The 11993-nt window shown below is 41.5% G+C and overlaps 1 long non-coding RNA gene across 1 annotated transcript in view; it reads right to left on the bottom strand.

Annotated features, from left to right (window-relative positions):
* The window catches only part of LOC135113835 (uncharacterized), a 50821-nt gene extending 39379 nt beyond the window's left edge, over window positions 1-11442 (bottom strand). Inside the window, exon 1 of the long non-coding RNA XR_010275092.1 lies at window positions 10769-11442. This is a non-coding gene — a long non-coding RNA (uncharacterized LOC135113835). The remainder of the gene's footprint in view (window positions 1-10768) is intronic.
* Between the last annotated feature and the right edge of the window lie 551 nt (window positions 11443-11993).

Genomic DNA, 11993 nt, shown 5'->3' on the forward strand with positions numbered 1-11993 from the left:
AAGGGACACATAACCACTGTGCTATTTCGCAGAGTGCTCCCCAACCTACCCTGTCCTCGCGCCCTTATGTCCCTGGTCCTCGTGCACCTCACTGCCGTGCCCACTTTCTGTACGTCGCTGTAGATATAATGGCAGCTTGGGTTGCTTTAGATAAGGCTCAATCGTATCACTTTTATATGTACTATTTTTTTTTTTATTCTATTTTATCTATCTATTTTTTTTCCTATTTATTTATTTATTTATTTATTTTATTTTATTTTTTGTGTGTGTGTTTGTATGTGTGTGTGTGTTTTCAAGTTTGTGTTTTTTTTATTGTGTTATTCATTTGCTTTGAATTTGTGTTTTTTTTTTATATATTTTTTTTTCGTGTTTATGCTTGTCTGTGTGTATATTTTTTTCTATTTCCTTCTTCATATTTTATTTTATTTTTTTTTTATTGTATTTTTTTTGGGGGGAGGGGTGTTCGAGTGACTGCCAATGTTTCCTAGTTTACATGCTTCTTTGTCTGTATATTTTCTTGTTTGTATGTCTGTCTTTTTGTCCCACTCTCTCTCTCTCTCTCTCTCTCTCTCTCTCTCTCTCTCTCTCTCTCTCTCTCTCTCTCTCTCTCTCTCTCTGGTACTCGATTATGAAAAAAAAAAAAATCAACGAGGCGCAAAAAAGGTATCTGTTTCTACAATTTTTTTTTTTTTTTTTTATGACAATTGAAATGTCATGAGCCTGGTTTACGTATCGAAATGGTGTGTTCTCTCTCTCTCTCTCTCTCTCTCTCTCTCTCTCTCTCTCTCTCTCTCTCTCTCTCTCTCTCTCTCTCTCTCTCTCTCTCTCTCTCTCTCTCAATCTCTCTCTCTCTCTCTCTGATATTTACTGCGATGTGTTTCCCGTGGCCCCTGTGCATGGAAATAAAAGTATAATAGCGAATCAAAAAACACCGCCAAGTATCTACACATGACACAAAATACGCACGTGCACTCAGATGGGTGTACACGTGTGTCAAGAAAACTACAAAGTGTTTTCTTTCCAAAGCTAATTTCCGTCACCCTTTTTATTTGTCATTATTTTTTGTTGATGTAGGTAATTAATTTGTTATAAGAGAAAAATGCAAAATGACAAGATAACGTCAATATTTTGTCTGTGTGTTAAGGATTTTCGCAACCTGTTTATTTATTTATTTATCTATTTATTTATGTTACTTGGTCAGACGGTACTTGTAAGAAAAAAACTGATGAAAAAAAAAGAAACAAACCTTTCATCCTCGCCTTCTTTCTTTATTCATATGTTTATTTATTTTTATTCACGTTCTCTTTTATCTATTAATTTATTTAATTATTATCATTATTATTATTATTATTATTATTATTATTATTATTATTATTATTATTATTATTATCATTATTATTATTATTATTATTATTATTATTTTATTTATCTATTTTATTATTATTATTATTATTTTTTTTTTTCTATGTTGATGTCGTGTAGCGCATGAAGGCATTTCTGCAGCGACAACGTAATCTTCCGAAGCGTACATTTCCTATCTTATATATATGCGGAGGCTTACTTGATCTGCTACTCAGTTCTTCCAAAGCAGCGTGAACGAAGAAATTAACGGGCGCATTTCGTCACGTAATTCACTCACACGTACACAAAAAATCTACCTAGGAAAGAAAACCAAGCCCACCAGCCATTCCCTAATTCTTTACGCTCTATTTTAAGCATTGTTTTTCACCCGCGTATTTTTCACTACATTAATCAACACGAGTGACTGAATATGCCGCCACGTGTTCACTGACTGTTAAGAAGCAAACAATATTCCCTCCACATCAGAAGAGAACGACAAACAAGGAGATTCATTCACTGGAGCATTCATTTCCACCCTCGTGTTTCCTGTTGCATTAATCACCATGAATGAATGAATGAGTGTGTTAAGTACTCACTGGTCACTTCATAAAAATTCTTACTATCAAATAAAGACAGCATTAATACAGGGTGTACACGCATAGTCTTGGTGGCTTCTTGCAGCTGAACCTATAAAAATCAAAGAACTCTATAACTCCTCTAAATCAAGAGCAGAAAATGCGCTATGTGCCACAAAGATATACATGAAACACAAATGAAGCCTGGAGCTGTCACGTGTACACTTGCTGGCTTCTTGCAACTGCCCTTTATAAAAATCAAAGAATCTTAAATATAATTAACTTAACTCCACTACAATTCAGAACAGAAAATACTCTATGTACCGCAAAGAGACGCAGAAAACTGGAATTAAAATAATGACAGCCACCTGTAGACCTGCGAAATTCATGCAACTGATAATAAAAATAAAAACAAAAAACAAAAAATATCCAAGAACGTAAACAATTCCTATTAATTCCAGAGAAATTCAAAACAGAAAACGTACCACACCTACACCACAGAAAGACGAAGACAGAGGATCTAACTCCCCTTGCCGCTCCTGCAGCCTCTCAGAACTTCCGTACAACTTGAATAACTTACTTAAAGCAAGGAACGGCGTAAGATCAAGTCACACACGTAGAAGATCCTCACAAGTGGTGGTGGAGAGGGTCAAGGGGAGTGAGAGGGAGAGTAAGAGGAGGCAAGTGGAGAGATGATTGGGTACACAAGACGCGGAGAGAAAGGAGGACGAGGTATGGGGTGAAATAATGGCTTTTTTGTAAGATAAGGAGAGAGAGAGAGAGAGAGAGAGAGAGAGAGAGAGAGAGAGAGAGAGAGAGAGAGAGATAGAGAGAGAGGGAGAGAGAGAGGGAGCAGGGGAGTCATCTAGCGGTATCACAACAAAGCACACCCACACACTTTTTCTTTCTATCCTTCTTTCTTTTTCTTTCTTCCTCTCTCTCTCTCTCTCTCTCTCCTCTCTCTCTCTCTCTCTCTCTCTCTCTCTCTCTCTCTCTCTCTCTCTCTTACAGCTCATACGGAAAAGGACGGGAATAATTACATTAGCGGATGCATTTAAGCCATCCATCACCGTCTCGCGGCCTAAATATTTTGCCTGGATGTTGATGTGCTTAGGAGCCTTAGCCCACCCCCTCTCCTCCCAGTGCCCAACACCCTTACCCCATCCCCTCCCACCCATGCAAGTGCCCCAGAGCCTTCCCCCTGCCGCGCCCCCTTGGGAGTGTGAATGCCCCTTAGAGCATTCACACTCCTCCCTTCCCAGTGCGTGTAGACTTCGTCCTTCCCCCCTCGCTCTCCTCCCACCCACTCCCAGTTCCTCAGAATCTTCCCCCCATCCTCCTTTCCCCCTAGTGCGTCTCTGCCTTCCCCCTCTCCCCCCTCTACCTCCTTGCGCGACACACTTATCTCTTTCCACCTCCTGCCCACACCTCAGGGCTGAGAGAGAGAGAGAGAGAGAGAGAGAGAGAGAGAGAGAGAGAGAGAGAGAGAGAGAGAGAGAGAGAGAGGAACTACACCTCACAGAACAGAGCACCATTACACAGAATTAGTAAACTCCTGCGCTGCGTGACAAGTTATAAGAGCGACGAGGCACAGTTGGTCTCCGTGACAAGTTGTAAGAGCGACGAGGCACAGTTGGTCTCCGTGACAAGTTGTAAGAGCGACGAGGCACAGTTGGTTTCCCGTGACAAGTTGTAAGAGCGACGAGGCACAGTTGGTCTCAGGAGGCAGTGTTTAGTTCTGACGAAGTGTTCTTGTTGTTCCCCTTCACGCTCTCCGCGGCCACAAGATGGGGTGGGGCGGGCGGGAATGGCTGGAGGAAGGACTGGGAGGGTAGGAAGGAAGTTACGGAGAAAGAAAGGGTTAAGAGTGTGAAGGAATAGGGAAATGGGCAAAGAAGAAAGGGTGCTTGAAGTCAGGGTACCAAATGTGAAGGGGTGGAAGTTATGTGAGATGTGACAGTTTAAATATACTGCTCTCTCTCTCTCTCTCTCTCTCTCTCTCTCTCTCTCTCTCTCTCTCTCTCTCTCTCTCTCTCTCTCTCTCTCTCTCTCTTGAGGTGTGGATATATATATATATATATATATATATATATATATATATATATATATATATATATATATATATATATATATATATATATATATATATATATATATATATATATATATATATATATATATATATATATATATATATATATATATATATATTCTCTATCATTTTCTTCTCTTTTACCAACAAGAATAAAGCTACAAGGATAATGAAGATATTGCTCTCTCTCTCTCTCTCTCTCTCTCTCTCTCTCTCTCTCTCTCTCTCTCTCTCTCTCTCTCTCTCTCTCTCTCTCTCTCTCTCTCTCTCTCTATGTGTGTGTGTGTGTGTGTGTGTGTGTCCCAGTCTCCCATGCACTTGAGACTACAAATAACACTGTCAATTTTGGATCTTCCTCTCGCCGTGTCTTGAAGAATCGCCTGCGCATCACGAACGGCGAGAACTCTTGGGAAGAGGGCTTAAGAAGAGGGCTTGAGCGACACAGACAAGAAGGTGTTTGTGTGGCAGAGAGGAGACCTGCCCCCTGCTGCATCTGGGACGAGGAAGAGGAGGAGGAGGAGGAGGAGGAGGAGGAGGAGGAGGAGGATATTTGTGGTGGGAGTGAAGAAAGGGTAGACAATATTTGGGATGATAGAGGAGGGGAGAGTCCTTGAAAGGATGTGAGTTTTTGAGGCTGCCGGAGAGAAGAGAGAGAGAGAGAGAGAGAGAGAGAGAGAGAGAGAGAGAGAGAGAGAGAGAGAGAGAGAGAGAGAGAGAACAATGTCTTGATAATGTAGACAAAATACATACGTTGCTGTGTTCAGTAATAAAGGAAATAATATTCAATGACTTTAAAGACTTTTCTTTACCTGCTTGGTAAGTGATGCTTGTTGGGCTATTCTGTTGTTCTTACACGATGTACTGCAAAAATTCCATGATGGTGCACAAAAATATATGCTGCTAAGCATTCTATGATGTGAGTGTTTGTTTGTGTGTGTGTGTGTGTGTGTGTGTGTGTGTGTGTGTGTGTGTGTCTGTGTGTGTGTCAGCATCCTACATGTGTAACAGTTATGGAAATAATACTTGTAACTGCTGTCGTTGATAGTGATGTTGACGAATTGTGAAAAACACTGTGCATCTAATATTTAAAAATATGAAATGTACAATGAAGGTACTATTACTTCAGATTTTATACATTTTGTTACTTTCACGTTTGCTGTTGACTGTTTTGTAGGTGAAAAGTGTTGGACTATCTTGTTGTTGTTGTGTCATGTAATGCACCGGTACAGCCCCATTCTACTGCACAACGTTTTATAAAGTGTCATGTGATGAATATCACATACTCATAGAAATTAAGAATCAAGTGATTTTAACTTAGAGTCTGTTCAGATGCTTGTAACGCCAAGGTTTAGAAGTTACAGGACATTTGAATATGAAGGTGCTAACAACTATTGAAGGGGAGGGTAGGAAGAAGGAAGTGAGGTGAGGATAGGAGCAAGGAAGGGCAGCAATGGTGGTCATTGCCATCTTGAGTGTGTTATTTTATTACACATAAAAATTTTCGTAAATAATGATAAAAATAAACTAAAGAACACAATGTATTGCTGAAGCAAATAAAAGCGTAAACATGATATACTCCATATGGCAACAACGATTAGCTGGATGTTGCGGGACAGGTCTGTGTAGTCACCTGTCCCTGGTGGGCGTTCATACTTAAATGTTCTGTAGCTTTTAAACCATAGCGTTAAAACCATCGGATCATAGAATGTCTCCGACTTAGAATAATTTGATCTTTCATTTCTGTAAATATGTGACGTTCCTCACCGGACAACCTGCATGCTGACATGAGTTCTACGTTTTATAATGACAATATACAACCTTAATTAAGCTAACTTGAAACAAAGAACAATAAACTTTTCTCAGGATAATCCGTAACTAACGATGTATGCAAGATACTATGAAAATGTGGGAAAGGTGTGTGTGTGTGTGTGTGTGTGTGTGTGTGTGTGTGTGTGTGTGTGTGTGTGTGTGTGTGTGTGTGCGCGCGCGCGCAGGGATAGATAGATAGATAGATAGATAGATAGATAGAGAGAGAGAGAGAGAGAGAGAGAGAGAGAGAGAGAGAGAGAGAGAGAGAGAGAGAGAGAGAGAGAGAGAGACCTGCTGGCCACTAATGAAAGTAACTAGATATATATACATACTATTGATAGTAAACAACGTGGCGGGGAATAAGATACAAGAGATGAAGCAAGTTCCCCCACCTCTGACTCGTGTAATGTGCTGCCAGAAAACAGTTGAAACAATATTAACCTTGTGGAAAACACGTACATACTGATATTAGAGAACATGCAATACTTTGTAGGTCACCATGAGAGATGGATGGAGAGAAAAAAGTGGGTGGGAAGGGTGCCTGAGAAGAAGAGAGAGAGGAGGGAGAGGGAATAAAGAGGAGAGAGAAGGAGAGATGAATAAGGGAGGCGATAGAAGGAAAGAGTGAGGAGGAAAGTGGCTCGAGAAGGGCGCCTGAGGAAGAGGCGGGGAAATAATGCGAAGGGGATTGCTAGGAAAAAGAAAAGCATCACAGGCAGAAAGGAAAGAGACAGAGGGGAGGAAAAGTGGAGGAAGAACAGGGAAGCGGTCTGAGGGAGAGAGGGAGAGATGGTGCGTGGTGATACAGAAGCAGGAATGGGGTGATGGGGTGATGTGAAGCTGGGAGAGATAGGGAGACGAGCGCGGGAGGGGAGGGAGAGGGGAGATGAAGAAAGATGATGAGGTGTGTAGGGTACGAAGATAAGAGGGAATGTTTACATGAGGGAAAGAGGTGTGTGTGTGTGTGTGTGTGTGTGTGTGTGTGTGTGTGTGTGTGTGTGTGTGTGTGTGTGTGTGTGTGTGTGTGTACTCTTGTAATTTCGGATAAGGCATTCATAATCTCTGGAGTATTTCATAGCAATCAATCGCTAATGAAGGAATAGTTCGAGGACTATATAACAATAAATCGTAACCTTTGACAGGGCAATGGGATCTGAGCGCCTTAACTACACACGCGTACGCTTTCCTGTTATACCAAAATGAGGGTTCAACGTTCAAAATGATAAGCATGTAGACGAAATTTTCCTTACAATGGTCAACCTGCTGGAAACAAACCTTTCAAATACAATCCCATCTTCCCTCATACATTCATCAGGAGAAATACACAGTGCGAGGCTCAATGCAGACCACCCGAGCGGTGCCGCCTTTGTTCTTTTGTCCCTTTGCCTCCGTGCTCCAGAACTGATGCCCACACACCACCACCAATACTGACTGATCTCATTACCTGTTTGAGTGATCTGATCTAATTCAATATTAACGGCACGAGGAGGGGACGCACAGCTGGGCTCGGCCACATCACAAAGCTGATGACACAAGGAAGGCTTGGGACGGTTCCCGGGACGTGTGTTCGAGTGTAACCTTTGTGTCTTTTCAAGGATACGAGTATTTCAAAGGTAAAAACTGTAAAAAAAAAATACGCAAGATTTGTACATATAGCTGTGAAATTAAATGTTTTGCATTATTTCTATTTGAAGTGGGTGTGTGTGTATTTTTAAGTTTGTATATATATGTATATATATATATATATATATATATATATATATATATATATATATATATATATATATATATATATATATATATATATATATATATATATATATATATATATATATATATATATATATATATATATATATTTTGCAATATGCTGTATATGTATGTAACGCAAGAAAAAAAGTGTTCTGCAGCTCCGTGAACAAGTTAATCCTGTGGTTTGTGATATTATTGCAATATCTCTATGTCTTGATTTCACCACGCGAAAATGAAGCCACATACCCTCCTCTATTTCAACCAGATGGCACCACTGCTATCACATCTATTTCTAAAGCTGAACTCTTTGCTCAGACCTTTGCTAAAAACTCTACCTTGGACGATTCTGGGCTTGTTCCTCCCTCTCCTCCACCCTCTGACTACTTCATGCCACCTGTTAAAATTCTTCGCAATGATGTTTTCCATGCCCTCGCTGGCCTAAACCCTCGGAAGGCTTATGGACCAGATGGGGTCCCTCCTATTGTTCTCCGAAACTGTGCCTTCGTGCTTGTACCTTGCCTAGTCAAACTCTTTCAGCTGTCTGTCTGTCAACATCTACCTTTACTTCTTGCTGGAAGTTTGCCTACATTCAACCTGTTCCTAAAAAGGGTGACCGTTCTAATCCCTCAAACTACCGTCCTATTGCTTTAATTTCCTACCTATCTAAAGTTTTTGAATCTATCCTCAACAGGAAGATTCTTAAACATCTATCACTTCACAACCTTCTATCTGATCGCCAGTATGGGTTCCGTCAGGGCAGCTCTACTGGTGATCTTCTGGCTCTCCTTACTAAGTCTTGGTCATCCTCTTTTAGAGATTTTAGTGAAACTTTTGCTGTTGCCGTGGGCATATCAAAAGCTTTTGATAGAGTCTGGCACAAAGCTTTGATTTCCCTAAACTACCCTCCTACGGTTTTTATCCTTCTCTCTGTAACTTCATCTCAAGTTTCCTTTCTGACCGTTCTATTGCTGCTGTGGTAGACGGCCACTGTTCTTCTCCTAAATCTATTAACAGTGGTGTTCCTCAGGGTTCTATCCTGTCACCCACTCTCTTCTTATTATTCATTAATGATCTTCTAAACCAAACTTCTTGTCCTATCCACTCCTACGCTGATGATACCACCCTGCACTTTTCCACGTCTTTTAATAGACGTCCAACCCTTCAGGAGGTAAACATATCACGCAGGGAAGCCACAGAACGCTTGACTTCTGATCTTTCTAAAATTTCTGATTGGGGCAGAGCAAACTTGGTATTGTTCAATGCCTCAAAAACTCAATTCCTCCATCTGTCAACTCGACACAACCTTCCAGACAACTATCCCCTCTTTTTCAATGACACTCAACTGTCCCCCTCTTCTACATTGAACATCCTCGGTCTGTCCTTTACTTACGAGTATAATCTGAACTGGAAAATTCACATCTCATCTCTAGCTAAAACAGCTTCTATGAAGTTAGGCGTTCTGAGACGTCTCCGCCAGTTTTTCTCACCCCCCCAGCTGCTAACTCTGTACAAGGGCTTTATCCGTCCATGTATGGAGTATGCTTCACATGTCTGGGGGGATTCCACTCATACTGCTCTTCTAGATAGGGTGGAATCAAAAGCTTTTCGTCTCATCAACTCCTCTCCTCTAACTGACTGTCTTCAGCCTCTTTCTCACCGCCGCAATGTTGCATATCTAGCTGTCTTCTACCGCTATTTTCATGCTAACTGCTCTTCTGATCTTGCTAACTGCATACCTCCTCTCCTTCCGCGGCCTCGCTGCACAAGACTTTCTTCTTTCTCTCACCCCTATTCTGTCCACCTCTCTAACGCAAGAGTTAACCAGTATTCTCAATCATTCATCCCTTTCTCCGGTAAACTCTGGAACTCCCTGCCTGCTTTTGTATTTCCACCTTCCTATGACTTGAATTCCTTCAAGAGGGAGGTTTCAAGACACTTATTCATCAATATTTGACCACTGCTTTGACCCTTTTATGGGACTGCAATTTCAGTGGGCATATTTTTTTATTGGATTTTTGTTGCGCTTGGCCAGTGTCTTTCCTACATAAAAAAAAAAAAGAAAAAAAACTAACAACCTTATTACCGAGTGTGTTCCATTCAGCTATCACTCCACATTATCTGACAGGCGTTAAGTTCAAAGACCAGCCACGTGCCTCAAGATAAGCTAAACCCGGGGATGCTAACACTGCAAAACCACACACACAGTGAGGCATCTTAAGGCAGTAGAGTCTCGGGGTAGGTGTTGAGTACGGCGTCTATTGCAAACATGATGAAGGCAGCGAGTGAAGCGTGAAATGCGTGAAGCGAAAGCACGGCACGCGCCATTACAGGTACACCCAGTAACGGAAAGTCTAGTCTGGCTGAGGAGGCGAGGCTGATCATGGAGGAGATACTGGCCCATGTTCTGAAACGGTTCGCTTTCCCACCATGACTATTTTCAAAGGCCACAGATGATTACCCGGATTCAAGAGTGTTTCTCTTGTTAATTATGTATAAAATATTGTTACTCTGTCTCTAGAAGCATAAAAAGATTCTTAAAAAATCCTCTACCTTCAACTATAACTTTCTGAAATTACGGAAGGTGCGGCGCTGAAGGGTGTCAGAACATGGTCCATTACCGCCTCCGTCACAACACCTGGGTCACTGCAGCCAGTCAAGGAAGTATTACTTTGATAAATCTGATACGACTTGATGCTGCTGAGGACGAGATGTTCATTGCCACCCTGTTGCTGTGGCGACTTGTGTTAGCGAGTCTTGTTCGAGGCACTGACACTGGCAAACGTCTAACACCAACAACGTGCTATAAAGAATATCAGCAACAACCAACCCTATGATATCACTAAGGAAGCTCTAATACAAATAAAATGATACACCAAAGCACATCATTAGAATATACAGCTCAGTGTGGCGTCCTCGTCTAACCGAGGTGTTATTCGTTATCCTTATTGTATACCTATTCATTATCTGTTCTGCTCATGGCGTGTTGAAGAGGATAAGAACGATGCGACAAGACAATAGGCCTACCTGACGCTGTCTCTGTAGAATACATGGACACGTTCTAGAGCATATGAAAACATAACTGTCAGTTGGGTAGACCAGTAGGGCTATCATCCTTGTCCTTGAATTTATCTGGTATTAAACCGAAGCAAAACATGGTGACTGCACACCAAAGACAACAAACATGAATCAACAACTGTACCTCGCTCCTACTGCTGTCCGGCGCCGCCACGGAGGAAATCAGGCAAGGAACACCAGACCTGCAGCACCACACTCCCGCTGCCGGCGCTCAGTACCCACGCCCGCTGGCTTCTCCCGGCAAAGTCTGCACCATGGAAGCTAGAGAGTTTAAACCTTCCTTGGTCTGCACTACTGTCACGTACAATTAACGATCACTACACAAACTAATAACACAGGTGTTCCATTACTGGGGTGATTAACGCGCAATTCAGATCTCCACGTAACCGCGCGACGCCTCGATCCTCAAGTGGTGACGCCAGCGCGTGGGACCTCCGCCTGGCCAATCCGAGACTCGGTTCGTCCTCGAGGTTCACTGCTTCGAGTCTTGGTCATATCTTTTCTTTATTTCCGGTATCTGGTATGCAGGGATATGCCACTCAATTGCTGTAGTGTGTATGAGGCAACAATAATATCACACGGTATACAAAGGACGTATGAGAGCATGGCAGGTCTACGAAAGGCATATCTCAGCTCGGTTTCAAACATCTACGCTGACTCGAATCCCTACCTCAAACGTCACATTGCCAGATTCACCACCACACTGTACTCCTGCAGTGTGCACGAGGCAAGGATCAGATTACACCTCATACAAAGAACATTTAGCAGCACTGCAGGTTCAAGAAAGGAGAATTTTAGCTTGGTTTCAAACGGCGATCCATCACGACCCGAGTCCTCAACTTAAGGCGTCACTTTGCCAGATCCACCACCACACTGTATAATGTAGTGTGTAGATAAGATAAGATAAGCTTTATTGTCACACTGAATACATATTCAACATGAAATTCTTTATGGCCTCCGAGCTCTCCAAAAGATATAAAACTTAATTTTAAAAAGTAAATAGTGTTATATTAAAAGTGTAGTAAGTTAGCTATGCTGAGATGCTAAATAGTTATACAATTTTATACTCTTTGGAATAAAAGAATTTTTAAACCTATTTGTGTGTAGCCTTGGGACAGCCAACCTTTTGCCTGATCTAAGGAAGACATAATGTTGATGCAGTGGATGGCTTACATCACTCATAATCTTTTTCATGTGTTTCCTTACATAAGTGTTATACAATTCATCTAATAACACAGTTTTTGCATGAAGTTTACCAGCAGTTTTAACAATTATCTTCATTTTGTTCTTATCTCTACATGTTAACTTTCCATACCATATTGTAATGGGGAATTTTCAGAACGAGTGGT

This window comes from Scylla paramamosain, chromosome 26 (assembly GCF_035594125.1).
Source record: "Scylla paramamosain isolate STU-SP2022 chromosome 26, ASM3559412v1, whole genome shotgun sequence".
NCBI classification, from domain to species: Eukaryota; Metazoa; Arthropoda; class Malacostraca; order Decapoda; family Portunidae; genus Scylla; species Scylla paramamosain.